At 46.5% G+C, this 16457-nt stretch overlaps 1 protein-coding gene across 3 annotated transcripts in view; it reads left to right on the forward strand.

Annotated features, from left to right (window-relative positions):
* The first annotated feature begins 4372 nt into the window (after nt 1-4372).
* Nucleotides 4373-16457, forward strand: part of CNOT6 (CCR4-NOT transcription complex subunit 6) — a 57465-nt gene continuing 45380 nt past the window's right edge. For all 3 annotated transcript variants that reach the window (XM_037058035.1, XM_037058037.1, XM_037058038.1), the window contains exon 1: nt 4373-4449. The gene's annotated coding sequence lies outside the window, so the exon portion shown is untranslated. The remainder of the gene's footprint in view (nt 4450-16457) is intronic.

The raw sequence follows: 16457 nt of genomic DNA on the forward strand, positions 1-16457 counted from the left end.
TGGATATGTAGGGAGAAACTTGTCCTAGTGGGCCTTCTTTGCAGAAAACTGGAGGCCTCGAGCCCAGAGAAGAGAAGACAGATGGCTAGGCTGTGTGTGTCCGTGTCCTTGGCACTGGGTAGAAGTGGGGGATCTTAGTCACCAGCCCTGGTCCCTGGCCAGCAAATCTCCACCCCAGAGGAGGTGTCGGACTGGCGGGGCTGAGGGGCTGTGCAGGGCCCGCAGTTCAGGCTCACCGAGCGACCTCTAGCATCACTTGGTTTGCCGAGTGTTTTCTTCCTGGGAGACAATGCATGAACCTCCCACAGCAAGCATCCTGGTCATGCAGTGGTCGGGCTTGTCTTGCAAATAAGCCTTAGAACCTGCTTCATCGGACAGTCTCCTGTGCGTGCTAGTTTTTGTGGTCAGTCTGAGCAAACCCACCCATCTCTGGGGATCCAGCAACTCCAGTTGCTGGGCCCACACAGTTCTGGTCCACACCCTGCACTGCCCCCGAGTTTGAGTTCTGGTCCCCCAGACACGACTGAGAAATAAACGCCACTCAAGAGCCATGGCCCCCGCTCAGGTGATAGTCTTTCTTACTCATCCACCCATCTACTATCCCGTGTTTACTGGGCATCAAGTTAGAAGTATTTTGACTGCAGGTGTCAGAAGCCCAACTCCAACTGAAGCCAAAAATGAATTTATTGGCTCATGTAATTGGGGTAGATCACACGCTAAAAGGAAAAACTACTGAAATCAGGACTTTGACACCAGGCACCAAGTCTCTGTCACCAAGACGGTCTCTCTTCACCACCTATCATCTCTCCACGTGGTGGGGAAGATACCCTGACTGCCACCAACTCACACTGTCCTAGTTTAGCACCCAGTGGAGCAAGAACGCCCACCCTACACCTACATCGCCATCCCAGGTCGGTTACATGCCCACCGCTGGCCTCTGGAGCAGGGAGCTCCTGACAGAGAAAGGAGCTGGGAAAGCCTGTGAGTGGAAAAGACTCAGAAGCAATCCCAGTTGGCGGCATGGAGGCAGCAGGATTCAGATGTGAGCAGCTCCCAGCCTGGCAGGGGGGATGGCTGCAGGGCTTGCTAAGTGCTGTGATGGCGGGAAAGGGGCTGGGAGGCTGGGGCGACAGTGACTGACTGTGCCAGGGAAGCCTTGGCAGAGGAGGGGCAGAGGGGAGGTGGCACCTGCTTCCCTTCTTCTGTCCACCCTCAGGTCTCCCACTCTCAGTCCATGTGGGGCTGACCTTACGCCTTTCTGCCGAGGTAGGGACGGGGCTGGCCAGTGAGAGCGGTTGCTAGAATGACTAGGAAAGAAGGACTCCCCACGCAAGTGGAGCAGCTGGAAGTGGCCACCTCCCCCATCTCCCCTGGTCACACAGCCTGTGTGAAGAAGCCAGCAGGGACGAAATCGGAGTAAAGGGTGGGAGAGAGAGATCAGTTCTTTTTATTTTTCAGTTACATTCAACATTACTCCATATTAGTTTCAGATAGACAGCATAGTGGTTAGACGATCGTGTACTTCACAGGGTGGTCTCCCTGATGCTTCAAGTGCCCACCAGGCCTCATGCATCGTCATCACGCTATTGACTACATTCCCTGTGCCGTCATTTACATCTCTGCGACTGTTCCATACTACCAATTCATACTCTCGATCCCTTCGCCGTCTTCACCCAACTCCCCACCCCTCCCCTCTGTTAACCATCAGTCTGTTCTCTGTATCCACGAGTCTGTTTCTATTTTCATTGCTTATTTTGTTCTTTAAATTCCATGTACACGTGAAATCATATGGTAAATTGGTTCTTTCTTTCTTTATTTTTAGAGAGAGGAAGGGAGGGAGAAAGAGAGGGAGAGAAACATCAATGTGTGGTTGCCTCTTACATACCCCCTACTGGGGACCTGGCCCACAACCCAGGCATGTGCCCTGACCGGGAATCGAATGGGCAACCCTTTGGTTCACAGGCCAGTACTCAATCCACTGAGCCACACCAGCCAGGGCTGTGAGATTGGTTCTTGATGGTATCTTATGACACCCAAATTTTTCAGTTATTCAACATCTGAATACACAAATGTTGCATACACCCAGACCTCTTTGTGCATCAAGTCTACCTGAGCTTGGGTTTTATATCTTGCAATAGGATGTCTTGCATGACATGAGGGGCATGTTGACCTGGATCTGGAAAGCTGAGAGGCATCTGCTGGAATATTCTTCAGATACGTAGAAAGAACAGGATGTGCACGGGCAGGGCCACCATTGGTACCCTCCCTGAGGCCACCCCCAATCTACCCAGATGAGTCCAAATAAGCCTGCCCCACGCCCCCCACTGTTGTGCACATAGCTCTGAGTTGTTTGTGTCCTCTCCTCTTGGCTCTGGACTTGGCTCTGATGGTATGATTGATAGACTCCAGAAGTGACATTCTTTGGAATGTTTAGAACCTTCTACTTCCTCCCTCATGGAGCCCTGGGTTGTCATGTGAGATGTCCAGGATCACCCGCTGGGGCGGAGAACCCACAAAGAAAAGTGGAGGATGAGATGCCGCACAGAGAGATGCTTCACAGACACCCAGCCTCCAGCCACCATTTCACTAGAGGCTTGAGAGATCCCAGATGAGACCAGCAGAACTGTCTAGCCAGGCACTAGAATTATGAGATATAGTAAACTCGTTTTATGCCGCTAAATTTTCTGTTAGGCACCCCTCCTCTAATTATAAAAAGTAGCTTCCTCTGGTCAGATGAACTACAAACAGATACCCCTCTCTTCAGGTGGGAGCACAGGTTGCCAGGACACAGCCCTCACACAGGGGCAGAGGCCCAGCTGGAGGTACTGCACAGGCCAAATGACCACAGGGCTCAGGGCCTGGGGGCAGGAGATGTGGGGGGTGCCCACAGGCGGCTGTCAGTCTGCACTTTCTTTCCTCAGCCCCTTATTCCTGCTGGGCTTCCATGTTGCCTTCCTTCGGCACAGGAGGGTTGGGCTGTCTTGTTGATTTTTTGGCAAATGGCAGGTAATAACCTTGCTAGAGCCACGCTGAGGAGAAACAAGCTCTGAACACAAGGAGCTTTTGTCCCTCCACCTTTTCCTTGTCCTTCCAGCCCTCCATTGCTGCAGAAGCCACCCATATCCCGAGCACTCTAGCCCAACAACCTTCCACCAAAGGCTGTCTCACTTTATTGCTGCTGTTAATTACTGGAACCAGTTCACTCTCATTTCTTCAGGGCTGACATTTCAGGAAAGAGCCCCGCCTGGTTTGCCATGCGGGTGAGCAGACCGAGGTCACTTCTTTTCCTTCGGGCTGTCCTTGTACTCTGGTATGTCAAAAGGGCTTCAAGTCTGCAGGCGTTTCTCTTGCCCTAGACTATGTGAGCTTGCTCAGGGTAGGGGAGGGCTGGAGGCACCTCCCAGCCCAGGCCCCAGCCCACCCAGGAGCTCACACCGTCTGCAGTCTGCCCTTCCTCTGTGCGCCTCCAGTCACCACCCGACTAGGACACTGGATGGCTCTGTGACTCGGATCCCACCACCAGAACTGTCCCTCAATTCACGGGACCAAATGACTATTAATGGACCGACACGGGCCATTAGGTAATTTTTTCTGCATATGTCAGGCAGGAAGAATCGAGCAACTATTGACAACAGAATAGTGTATGGTCTTTAAGGCAAATTAAGATACTGGCTAAGGTCAAAACTCTGAGAGCTTGTCCGTGTTTCCACATGATTGACAGGCAAAACTAAGGGAAGGAAGACCAAGGAGAAAGAGGGAAGAGAGGAGACAAAAGTGAACAGCTCAAGACAAATAAAAGAGAACGGGATGCAAAAGCAGAGGAACGTGGAGAAGCGGAGGAACCAGAAGACTGGCAGGACCGGAGCCAGGAAAGCGGGAAGCGGAGCGGCGGGCGAGCCTGCAGCGCGCCGAGCGGGCGCACCATCCCAGCGCCGGGGTGAGGGAGCAGGGCTTGGGGAACGCGGCGTGCGAGGTGAGACCCCCTCGGCGTCGAATGGTCGCGCCCGACGGCGGCGACCAATGGGCGGCCGGGATGTTAGAAGGGCGGCGGCGGGGGGGCACTTGCTGGCTGGGGGACGGCGGCCGCCGCCATGATGCTTGTTTGCTTTCAATGAAAGCGAGGGGGGCGCGGAGGAGGAGGCGGCGGCGTCGGTGGCGGCGGCGTCGGCGGCGGGGAGGCGAAGGCGGCGGCGGGCGCAGCGAGGGGGGCGAGGCCGGCTGTCGAGAGAGCGGGAGGGCGTAGCGGCGGCCCGCCGGGGCTGCTGAGGCGGGCGACGGAGGAGGTGGCGCTCGGAGGGGGAACAAAGAGCGGCGGCTGAGGCGACGCGGAGCGGCGGCGGCGGCGCTGCAGCAGCGGGCGGGACTGGTATGGTGGTTCCACAGGTCAGACCCCGCTGCACTCACAGGGAGGAGGCGGCAGCGGCGGAGGCGGGCGGCGCACCCCGAGAGGTGAGCGAGCCGGCCCGGGGCCCGCGGGGCTGCTCCCGCACTGGTCGCGCTCCGGCCCTGCTCGGCCGCGTCCCCGTCGCGCGCGCGGCCGGGGCAGCTCGCGCTCGGCGGGCGGCGGGCGGGCAGACCGGCCAAGCCGGCGGCTGTTGGGGGGCCCACGACGCGCCGCGGTCGCCACCCCGCCGGGGGGCGCCGGGGGCGGGTTGGGGGGCGCCGTGGCCCTGGGACCCGGCGCGGGTCGGGGGCCGAGGCGAGTCGGTGTCCGGGACTCGAGGCCGGGACGGGGGCTCCTGGGAGGAGTGGCCGTGTGTGCGGGCCGCGCCGTGTGGGCCGTGGTGGTTGCCGCCGAGCGGGAAACCCGCGGCTGCACCCCCTCCCCCCGAGTGCTTAAAATTCGGTTTAACGCCGGTTTGGGGGGCGGGGTTGGCATGGCTAACGGAGTGCTCGGAAGTACGCCGCGGAGAGTGGTCGCGGAGCGGCCTGCCGGCGCGACGCGGCTTTCCCCGGTGCCCGAGGCGCAGGTGTTTCTTCCCGAAAGCCGGTCGTCGTCTCCGGAGACCGTCCCCCCGGCCCCGGTCCCCCGCCGGCCGGCCCGGCGCGGAGCTGGCGTCCTTTCAAGAAACTGCTCGACTCGGAGTTTCCATAGTGACGTGCGGGCCGGGCGGCTCGTCCCGGTGGTCCTCGCGCGAGTCGCCGCGTGCGTTTGCAGGGGGTGCGTGTCGGGGAGGCCGAGGGTGAACGCGAGCGGATGGAGGTCGGCGCGACGCGGGCGAGGCCGCCGGTCGGGAGGCTCGGAAGACTCTGCTTGTTTTTGTACTTGCTGTCAGCAGTTGATCGCGGTCTTCAGGACGTGTGACGTGGAGTAAAAGTTGTTCGGTGTTTCTGGACCAGTGACCTAGTCCAGGCCGCTTGCTCCGAACGGAACGTTTGGGTAGCTGCCGACGAGGAGGCAGAGGCCTGGGAGGGCGGCGAGGACTCGCCCGGGCCGCCGCAGGCAGGGCCGGGTGTGCGGGGACCTGGGAGCCGCTGGATTGCGGTGCGGTTGTTGGGGTGACAGCTGGGGGGGCGCAGAGGATGACTGACGGACTGGCTGATGGATTGATTGGTTCGATGGAGGAGGGGAGGGAGAGGAGCATCGTCTCGCTGCCCCCTGTGCCGGGAGAGGGAGGGGCCGGGCGGTGCCACGGTGGTCGGCTCTGGTCACGTGTCAGCAGGTGGACGGGACACTTAGTGCAGTCGCCAAAACCGAGGCTGTGACAGAAGACAGGTTTTCTTTCGAGACTCAGGACAGTCGATCTGAGAGGCGGTCTTCACGGTTACACGAGCGTCTAGATACGTGGGAATGTAGATGGCGACGCTCTTCTGAAGGCATGTTTGATTCATAGGCGTTTTGGGGTTTCTTAAATCTTGGTGGCAAAGTAAGGTTATCGGGAAATTTCAGACTTTCCTGTTAAACAGACGTGAAGGCGTTCACAGAACTCGGTCCTGACTACAAATAAAAGCGTTGTGAGAATCTATCTACTATGCTTATGGCTTATAAATGCGCATTTTGGTTAATGCTTAGGTATCTTGCCATGACCAAATTAGCCTTGTTATATGTTTTTAAAGATTTTATTTTTTAGAGAGGGGAAGGGAAGGGAGAAAGAGAGGAAGAGAAACATCGATGCGTGGTTGCCTCTCTCACGCCCCCTACTGGAGACCTGGCCCTCAACCCAGGCATGTGCCCTGACTGGGAATTGAACCAGTGACCCTTCGGTTCACAGGACAGCGCCCAGTCTACTGAGCCACACCAGCCTGGGCGCTTCTATTTAAAGCATACGTCTTTCTCCCGTGGTGCAACAGAGGGAGGGCGCATGTAGGGCACACCCGACTAAAGGGAACAGGGCCACGAAGCTGTGGGCTATGGGGAGTGAGGAGACCAGTGTCTTCATTTCACACACTTGCGGCTCTCCCATGTATGAGCGCGCCAGTGCGGAGACTCTGCTTTTGAAATGTTTATCACTTTGGGGAAGTCCAAATAGGTTCAGCTAAGAACGCATTTTAGTGGAGAAGAGACTTGGATTTGTGGATATGTGACGCTGTTATTTACACGCTTGTGATTGAACTTAATGTTTGAGAGAAGTTCCAATTTTAATTGTCAAATCCTTAGCTTCCACGAAATCTTTTACTGATGTAGTTTTATTTAACCTGCCATTCACTTTAGGAAGGTTGCCGTTTTACGACAAAGTGTGATTAAAGCCTAATAAAATACTGTGTGAAATTTAAAAATGCTGTATAAATTAAACTGTAAAACTTACTGTATGCATAGCCTGTGTGCATTAGAGTACAATGGAATACACTGTATTTTATTATTTTAACTGGTAATTAAAGAGGAGAAAGTTATTTGCATCCAAGATGGGGACTCATTGAGGCTCCCTTAACTTTACTGCTCTCTGGGCTTTACTTCTCCCTAAATATCCCTTTATATCTTTTTGATAAGTTACATATGAAGGAATAGTGTATATGGGGTTGACACTCAGGCTTCTGCCTTGCAGCTACAGGCTTATTTAGGTGTACAAAGTTCTGTAGAAGAAGAATGAATGATTCAGTTTGTGGAAGGTGTGCAAGCAGTTTATGGAAAATAACACAGAAGAGGTGTTTGTCAAACTGGGGAGAGCTCATTTCAAACGGGGGGGAACATTGGGCTGTTGGGGTGCCACACGCTGGAGTGAGGCTAGTCGATGGTAAGAGTGTGGAGAGTGGAGATGAACCTGCAGAGGTGTCTCCACCCTAGGTTTTGAAGGACTTTGCTTGGTAAGCTAAGAGTGAGGTTTATAGCTTTATCCTGTAGCACAGGAGGGAGCCAAAATATTTTTAGTAGGGGAATAAGGTGATTTAGAGATCACTTTGGCATTAGTGTGGAGGATCATGTGGAGGCTCTGCATATAAAAATGTCACACGGAGTTAATGACTTGGAATCTGTTTTAACCTGGATATAGTGTCTTGTGGTCCCTTTTACAGTAGACTTGAGGGCTCTGCCCTATTGCTCTATACTACAGAGTAATTTAAGATGAAAATGACGGGATGTTTTGGAGGAAGTTAAAAGCAATCAAAACAATGAAACCCATAGAATGGTACACATGAAAGTTCAGGTGTTGAGGACTTGTCTTCCGAGTTAGGCTTAGGCAAGCTGTAGATTTTAGGGTGGAAAAATCAACCCTCTGCTCACCAGGAGTGAGAGCTACCAAACCTAAAGGTTCTCATTACCCCTCTAGTCAGTTGGGATATGGACTGTAAACATTTTGTGAAATTTGGAAGGGGGGGGTGGGCAAATTTTTCCCCAGTAAATTACTGGAATTAGAATACTGAAACTTCCTGAAAGCCTAAGAATTCTATATAGTTGAATCTGCTGCAAAGCAACATAGATTCCTAAATATCATTATGGTATGAAAAAATTGTGCAGAAAAACTACAGGTCTTATGGGGGGAAATGGGATTGGGGCCCAACACTCAAACAGCTTGGTCAGTGACTTGGTTTTAAAAAGGGAACCTGATGAAAATGGTGGCACAGTTTCGCATGCTACATAGTGAAGCAGTATGTAAATACTACAGTAAACGTGGCACTTTCCCTTGAAAAAGACGTGGATGCTTGTGGGAATGTTCGTAAGAATGTTTGCTGCTTGTGAGTTATTGTGAGGTGAGAGAAGTTTACCTGAACCGAGGTAGAATGTTATATCAACAATAGATGTGGGTAAGCGTGTCTCTCCTCTCTCTCTCTTTCTCTTTCTCTCACTCACTCGCTCGCTCACACACCCACACACACACAGAGTGAACTGATGTAGTTGGTAGGTGTTTGAGGTCTCTGTCTTGTGTGTGTGTGCAGCCCAGTTCATTGGGTTGTAGTTTTCTACCTTTATCTAGTGTTTTTCACAGACAAGTAATTGGGAATTCTGTGTTTTGTGTGGTTTCCCTGATTTATCAGTCACATTGGAGAAAATTCACATTTTCAGAGCAAGCAATATAACAGACCTGATTACATTTGGACACAGCATTTTAAAATAGTGCTGTAAAACTCTGTTCCAAAAATACCTGAAAACTCTTGTGTCAGGTGTGTGTAGATTTGCTACCCTTATGGAGCCTATGGTCTTTGTCCCAAGTGGGTTAATAATGATTATAGAGAGAAGGACAAATGAACCAATATAGCCTTCATCAGGCTGTGTAGTGACAAGGAATAATACAAAGTTTGGGGCAAGCTAAGGAAAGAGCAACTAACTTCTGATTAGGACGCTTGAAGAAGTTGACTCAGAGGTCTTTGAGCTGAGTTTTGAAGGGTGAATAGGTTTGTCAGGCTGAGTAGGGCATTTCAGGTGAAAGGAACAGCATGTTCAAAGTCTTGTTATGTACATCTTTGACTATGAAACCTAGGGTGCAAGGATATGGGATGGGGGAGTGGGTCAGAAATGATTTGTAAATGTGCATGGTTTTTCTTAATGTGTTGGGGCTTCCATGTGTATTTAATGGGGATCCATTTAGAGTTTAGATGGGCAGGGATGGGGAAATTGTGTGTTTGACACACTTTTTCTTTAGAAGACACAGAAATGCGGAGGCTAAGATGGAAGGAGTTTAGATACTGGGGTCAGAGAATTCATTTTAGTCCCTGTGAGAGGTCAAGGCCATCAGCATAAGAGCTAGAAAAGCATAGGATAGATATGAAAGATACCAGAATTAGGGGCAGATAAGCAGTGACCTGATGGATTAGGAAGGAGATGATGGGATTCAGAAGTTCTTTAGCTTAGGAAACTATTCATGTATTTCATTTTGGGAATAGTAGACCGAGAGCAGATTTGGCAAGGAAAGTGGAATGGTTTGCTTTTTCAAGTTTGATGTGTCTTAGTTATTTATATGGATGTGTCTGATAGGTATCTGGACCAGAGGTGGTTGGGACTTTATACATTTGACCATTGAATAGTTGGCATTTGGAGTTAGGAGATCATTCAGAGAGAGTGTATGAACTTCTGAAAATGCTTTTCACAGTTTGTGGGAAGGTAGGATCCCCAATTGAGAATCAGTTGAAAATTCTGGACCCTGCTGAAGAGAATGAAAGCATGTGTACACATAGGTTCAAAACTTACTCATGGACCACAAGTTAATATAGGAAGAGAATGGAGGGAACCCTTAGGTGTTACATGATCCGGCAAAGGGGTTATAGAGGTAGGAGAACAGGACAGGATATTACAGAGAGATGCTGAGGGGGGTAGAGTACTGAGCAGGAAGGAGTTGTCAGTGGTGACAGATGGTGCCCAGTTTAGGGTAGGATGAGCTCTGGGAGTGGATTGATAGGATTTGGCAGTTAGGTAAATATAAGCAGAGCAAAATTTTCTGGAACCAGAGAAGTAGAAGTCATGTTGTAGGTTGGGCTGGGAACAACTGGGAGGTTATATTTTTAAAAGTTTAAAGTGGAAGAGAAGGAAAAGTAATTTCCTCTGTTCACAGAGGAGACAGGCATGAAAGAAGGTAGGCACCTATGTAGTTGTCAGCCTTCTGTTTCCTTGAAGTCCATAACTTAAATTTCTGATATGTATTATATGTATACTTCAAACTTTTTCCAAATATATTGGTTGAAATGATTGATTTTTTATTTGGTCACATAAACTTTGTGAGTTTTTGTTATTTTAGAAACAGTAAAGGGAATTCTTACTCATTGGAGGTGGAGATTATCTGATGTAAAATCATATTATTAGAACTTTCCATCTCCAGTTACTAGAAGAAGAATATTTGCTCTTCGTATTCCCTGGGCTAGGCTTGTACTTGCACGGTGCGGAAGAGCCCACAGAGTTCAGTTAAATATTTGATGCACTTTAAAATGTAAAGTAGTAGCAAAACGGGCATCATTAGACATAGTAATTTTTTTTCAGAGTTACTTGTTACCAGTATATGCTCACAAAGTAAACGTCCGGTCTAACAAAAGAAACAGCCAGTGGTCTTCGGATCTAGAAAGAGGATCACCAGTACTTCCCTAGATACCTCGAGAAGTTGCATATAGATTTATTTTTTAAACTAGGTGGATTTTGAGTGGGGGATGTTTCAAGTCCCTGCTAAGTAAAGACCAAACAGAAATGAAGATTTATTAAAATAAAGTAAAAAATACATTTGCACTTAGCTCCCTGGGGGCAAATTTTTTTCTTCCCTGAGATTGTGTGTAGTTGTTTGTAGAGACCACAGTATTGTAAAGCAGTATTTGATGAGGCTACTGCCTTGTTTCAGACCAGTAACTTCATGTATTTCATTTAAAATTGTTGGAAGTGAAACTGTAGTTATTTGTAACACCTAAAGAGTTGTCATTTGGTTTCTAATTTTAGGGAAATTTACAGAAGGTCAGATTTAGGGGCTCATAGTCATGGAAAGAAAATACAACTGTCAAATGTTAATGTGATAGGCACTGTGCATTACATGTGTTCCCTCATTTAATCATCACACCAAAATTGTGAGGTGGGTATTTTATAAATGAGAAAGCTTTAGCCTTAGAGATGAAAGTGCATGCTTGCAGAGCTGGGACTTTATATACAGTCGTATGGCTCTGTGTCTTTTTCAGTCCTCACCCGAGAACGTTTTTTCCATTGCTTTTAGAGAGGGGAAGGCAGGTCAGGGGAAACATCAGTGTGGGAGAGGAACATCAACTAATGGCTCCTTGACCAGGGGTCGAACCTATAACCTAGGTATTTGCCCTGACGGGGAATCAAACCTGCAACCTTTTGGTGTATGGGACAGTCCCCCAGCCAGGGCTCTAGTTTATGTTCTTAATGACATTGTACTGTGCCCCCCTCTTCCCTCCTGACACACTGCCTCGGCGCTGCGCCTGGGAGTGGGCCTTTGGTACAGGTTTGGTGAAGGAGGGGGGTCCAGTTGCTGCCACAGGTGCATAAGCACTTACATTAGCAGCTGATCATGTTGATGTAGTAGAGTTAATGGGCGGATATTTCTTTATATTTTTTATTCTCTTTTTGGTCATGGGTCAAGAACTTCATGAGAGTTCATGTAAGAAGAATACTATTTGCTGGTCAAAAATCCAGTTTTAAAGCTAGTCACTTACATCTTTTGTCAAAAAGTGCTGCACAGCAGAACTCCATTCGAACAACACATTTGCTTTAGATTTCTTTCTTACGTCTTCTGACACATCCCTAAGAGGCTTTATGTCAATATTCTAGTGTTCTTAAAGGCTTCTTGGCTTTTTTTGGTAAGGTCGTCATTTCGTGAATAATTTTATTTCTTAGTTTTAGCACTAGTGGGTAAAATGATTGTATGTGTGAATTAGAAGCTAGAATAAATGTTGACTTCCTCAAAGGGCCAATATTTCCACTACGTATTTGTTTTTTATCCCCACGCAAGGACTTGGTTTTCTTTCTTTCTTTTTTTTTATTGCTTTGGGGATGGGAAGGGGAAGAGAGAGAGAGAGACACAGAGACAGGTTGTATCCCTCCTGTACATGCCCTGACTGGGGGTTGAACACCCAGCTTTTTGATTTATGGGACCATGCTCCAACCAACTGAGCCACACTGGCCCGGGCTGCCTTGGTGACATGTTAGCATACAAATCGTGATTACTCATAGTGTGCAGTCCAGCTTTTTTGCTGATTAGGTAACAAATTCTGTCTTAATGGGTTTTTTTTTTTTTGCTCTATACTTGACTTAAAATATAAAAATTAACATTTCTAAGCTAATAAATACTTATATTTATTTTGAGTTGGAATTTGTGGATGACCTGTTGTATTTGAATTAATTTATTGGATTTAATGAAATTGCTGGTTTTGACCATTTTTAACCCTCAAAACTGTGATGCTTGCAGTACACCCTGTGCTTCCTCCTACTGCATTTCGTGACCACTCATGTTATTGGACATGTGCGTGTGGGTAGAATTGCACTTTAAAAGCAGTCCAGTAAGCTGGTCCTGGCGGGGCGTAGTGGGTGCAGATGGGTGTGCCGTGTCGTCCTGTTGCTGCGTCTTACTGGCTATGACACCTGCTCTCTTAGCTCGCTGTTTGGAAGAATATTTTACCACAATCTAAAAATCTCTGTATTCACGGAGGTCTTAGTTAAATCAGTTTGGTCTGAAATTTATTTTTGTACTACTTCAGGAAAGGATTTATAGAAATTGATATGTGCTATTTTGGGGGCAGGTAATTTTTGGATATCTTAAAGACACCTTTTAAAAGAAACCTTAAGTTCTTAAACATATTACCAAAATGTTATTTGCATTTTTCATTCTCTTCCAAGTGTATGGGTGGAGCTTTCTAGGGGCAAGCAAAATGTGTAGTGTCTGATCAGTTTGAATTCAGGGCAGATAAGAGAATCCAGCTGTCTTCTAGTCTGTGATACATTAAAGAGATTTACAAAAATGTAAGATGATGTCATTCTGTTCACAAGATTTTACTTTGTTTTTACAAATAGTTTTTAAAATGTTTATTAACATTTATATTTAGGGTTAACAAATAATTTAAAATTTCATAGTTCTAATTTTTTCTGTGATAAATATTGATAGATATAACTCTCATAAATGAAAGCTCTTTGAGGTACTCATTAATTTTTAAGAGTGCATGAGGGTTCTGAGATGACAGAGTTTGAGATCGCCTGTCTTAGAGTATTAGGCAGATTTGGGAGAGTGCAGGTGGAAGAAGAATGATACATCTGAAAAGGAAACTAGAGGGCTTGTGTTCTCAGCAACATAAGATTTGGAGAGACTGAAGATGAAATTTTGGTTTTATCAGGGACAGATTACTAGAGAGATGTGTGAGGCAGTGATATGTAATAGGAAATAGACTATAGCTTTGCAGCTAGATTGTCCCAGGTTCAAATCCCAGCTCTGGTACTTAACGAAGCGTGTGCAACCTTGAGCAAGTTATGTAAACCCTAGGCCTCAGTCTCCTCAACTGAAGTAAAATGAGGATAGCATCTACCTCAGTGGGTTGCTGTGAGAATTAAATTGAGAGAATCAGGTAAACTTTTGCATTGGGAGTGAAAGCACTGGCTTTGGGTTGGACTTGGTTAAAAGTCACAATGTAGTCGTCATATATCTGACCTCAGGTAAGTTTCCTCCCTTTCTCTATGTAAGGAGGATGATACTGAGTTGGCCAAGTTCACTCGCTGTTCCATAAACATAAAGGGCTCATGTTTCATTTTCACCAGTAACTGTTGAACAACATATTCACCATTTTGTTCCACTGCCTCCTGCCATCTTTCAGTTGACCTCATAATTCCACCTTCCTAAAAGTTTTTATCTTTTTGAGCAAACAACTGTTATAGGTGCCTTTTGCAGTGTTCCCAGAAATTGCAATTTTGTCCATTAAGAGAATTTTGTAAAGACCAAAATCAATGGAAATCTGAAGGTGCAGTGTCTGCTGAATATGGCAGGTGAATCATAATTTCCCAGCCAAGCTGTCACAATTTTTGCCTGGTCATAAAAGACACATGCTGTCTTGCATTATCCTAATGGAAGGTTATACATTTTCCATTGACTAATTCTGCATGCTTTTCATTGAGAGCTTCTTTCAGTTGGTTTAATTGGGAGCAAGACTTGTTGAAATTGATTATTTGGTGTTCCAGAAGGGGCTCATCAAAGAGGACTCCCTTCAAATCCCACCATATACACAACATCACCTTCTTTGGATAAAGACTGGCTTTTGATGTGACGGGAGGTGGTTCATTTTGCTTGCCTTACCATCTCTTCGTTCCACATTATTGTAAAGTACACCACTTTTCATCACCTGTCACAATTTTTTTAAAAAGCGGGATGTTTTTGTTATATTTAAGTAGAAAATTGCGTGTAGAAATACAGTTAAGAAGGTTTTTCATGCTTATGTAGAACCCAAATATCAAAGCAATTAACATAGCCAAGATGGTGCAAATGATTTTCAACACTTGCTTTGATTATTTTGACTGTGTCCTGGGTGTTACAATGTTGATTGTTCTCAGTGTTTCGATTCAGTTGCTGTCAACTTCAACTGGTCTACCCAACCATGATGCACCATTCAGCGAGAATCTCCAGTATGAAACCTGGCAAACCACCTTTGACACATTCGATCATAGCACCTTCTCTGTACACTGCACAAAATTTTTCTTTTTGCATTTCAGTTGCATTTTTGCCTTTCTTGAAATAATAAAGCATAATATGCTGGAAATGTTGCTTATTTTCTTCCATTTTCAGTATTAAAATGGCTACACAAAATTCACCAATTTTGATTTTTTTAAAATGCATGCTGATATGACAGCTGTCACAATACAGTCGAACAAAATTACTTTGAATGAAATTAAAGACAACTAAGTGCTACTAATAAGATCCTCCTTACAGAAAGAAACAAACAAACTTTCTGGCCAACCCAATAGAAATTACTTGCTGGAGTCCAGAGGATTAAAATGAGATAATGCATATGAAGGGCCTGATAGGCCTGCCAGGTGGTAAGTGATGAAATGTTACCTCATGCCTAGGACAGAGTGGGGCAGACAGGCACTCAACACAGTTTTGCCATTATCCTCATCTGAGGTTTGCTCTTGTTTTGTCACAGCGTGTCACTAAAATTACTTTTACACAGTTTAACCTTTAGGTTTCTCCCCTTGTTTCTTATCCCAGGCTGGAACCAAGATTCTCAGTCTTTGGTCACTGAGATCCTTCTTTCTGGTTTCTCTAGATTTTGCTTTCAAGAATAGAAGCCTAGATACTAGTGTTTATTTCTGGTAAGATAGGCACTGCTTCTGTTAAGCACACTTGTGTCTTGCAGAATGTTTCCTTTTTTGTTTTTTTCTTATCATAGCCTCTCCCCTTGAATTGTTACAAGGGTTTGCCAAGTATTTAATATTTTCCAGGCTCTGAAGACATAAAAGTATTTAAAATATGAGTAAGTGCAAGATGCCTGTATTAGAGGATCAGTAAGTGAGACATGAAGAAAATTACAGTGTGATTAAAGAAAAGAACTGTAGAAATTATCTTCAAGATTCAGAATAACTCAAAGCAGAGAATAATAAACTTTGGGAGGGATAAAGAGGGAAGGCCCTTTTAAAGCTGGTTACTTGAGTTGCCATTTGAAGGATGATTAGTCACTAAAGGTTTTGGGGGGAGGGGCAGAAAAGGAAGAAGCAATAGCATGTACTAAGGTGTGGTGGTTTGTGAGAGGTAACTGGAAGTTGGGGAGACCCCGTGATGAGACTGGAGAGGCACACAAGGACCTGGTTAGGGACATACTTTGTTTTGTAAATGTGCCTGGGTTTAGCTAGTTCAACATATATTTGAACCTCTTTTGTGTCAGATGCTTTGTTAGAATCCAGGGATACAAAAATGAAGGAGATGTGGCTTTAGAACCATGAGGTAAGTACCTGTGTTTTTAGAAGATCATTTTGGACAGTATCTAGGATGCGTTAAAGTGGAGAGACTAGGAGAAAGAAGATTCTGAAACTGGCGGAGTAGCTCAGGTAGGAAGAGTCTGGGGAAGTTGGGCAAAGTGGATAAAAGGTTTAGGAGGTAAAATGGGCTAGAACTAGAGCCTGGGTGTGAAGGCTTTGGTTAGCTGGGAAAGAGTCAAGCATGATGTTTATAGTCCTGGTTTGGAAAACTGGGTGGTGATTACAGGAAGGGCAGGTTTGAAAAGCAAGCTGACAGTTTCCTTTTAAGTAAGATCTAACTGATAATCTTTTCTTTCACTAGCTGTTTATTCTACTCGTCTGGTGCAGTTCAAGTATCTTGATTTGAGAGATGTCATGAGTTGTGAGGTACTGGCCATAGTGTCATTGGCTGTTTATAATAGTAGCCTTAAAGTCCAGAAATCCACAGTTAGGATTTAAATTTTGCTTTTGAGATGAGTAGTCATCTTTTGGAAAGGTTTTAATCCTTGTTGGTTTTGCCACAAGGGTACCAGTGATACACATTTTGCCACTAAGAAGAACAGCTCCAGAATGAGGTTTATCATCCGTGTGAACATTTGATTGTCGTGGAAAGCTGGTTATAAAGAGGAGAGAACAAATGTGATGACACAGTAAGGATGATTTG

The sequence above is a fragment of the Sturnira hondurensis genome, unplaced genomic scaffold (assembly GCF_014824575.4).
Source record: "Sturnira hondurensis isolate 20B ecotype Veracruz unplaced genomic scaffold, ASM1482457v3 Scaffold0009776, whole genome shotgun sequence".
In the NCBI taxonomy this organism is placed as follows: domain Eukaryota; kingdom Metazoa; phylum Chordata; class Mammalia; order Chiroptera; family Phyllostomidae; genus Sturnira; species Sturnira hondurensis.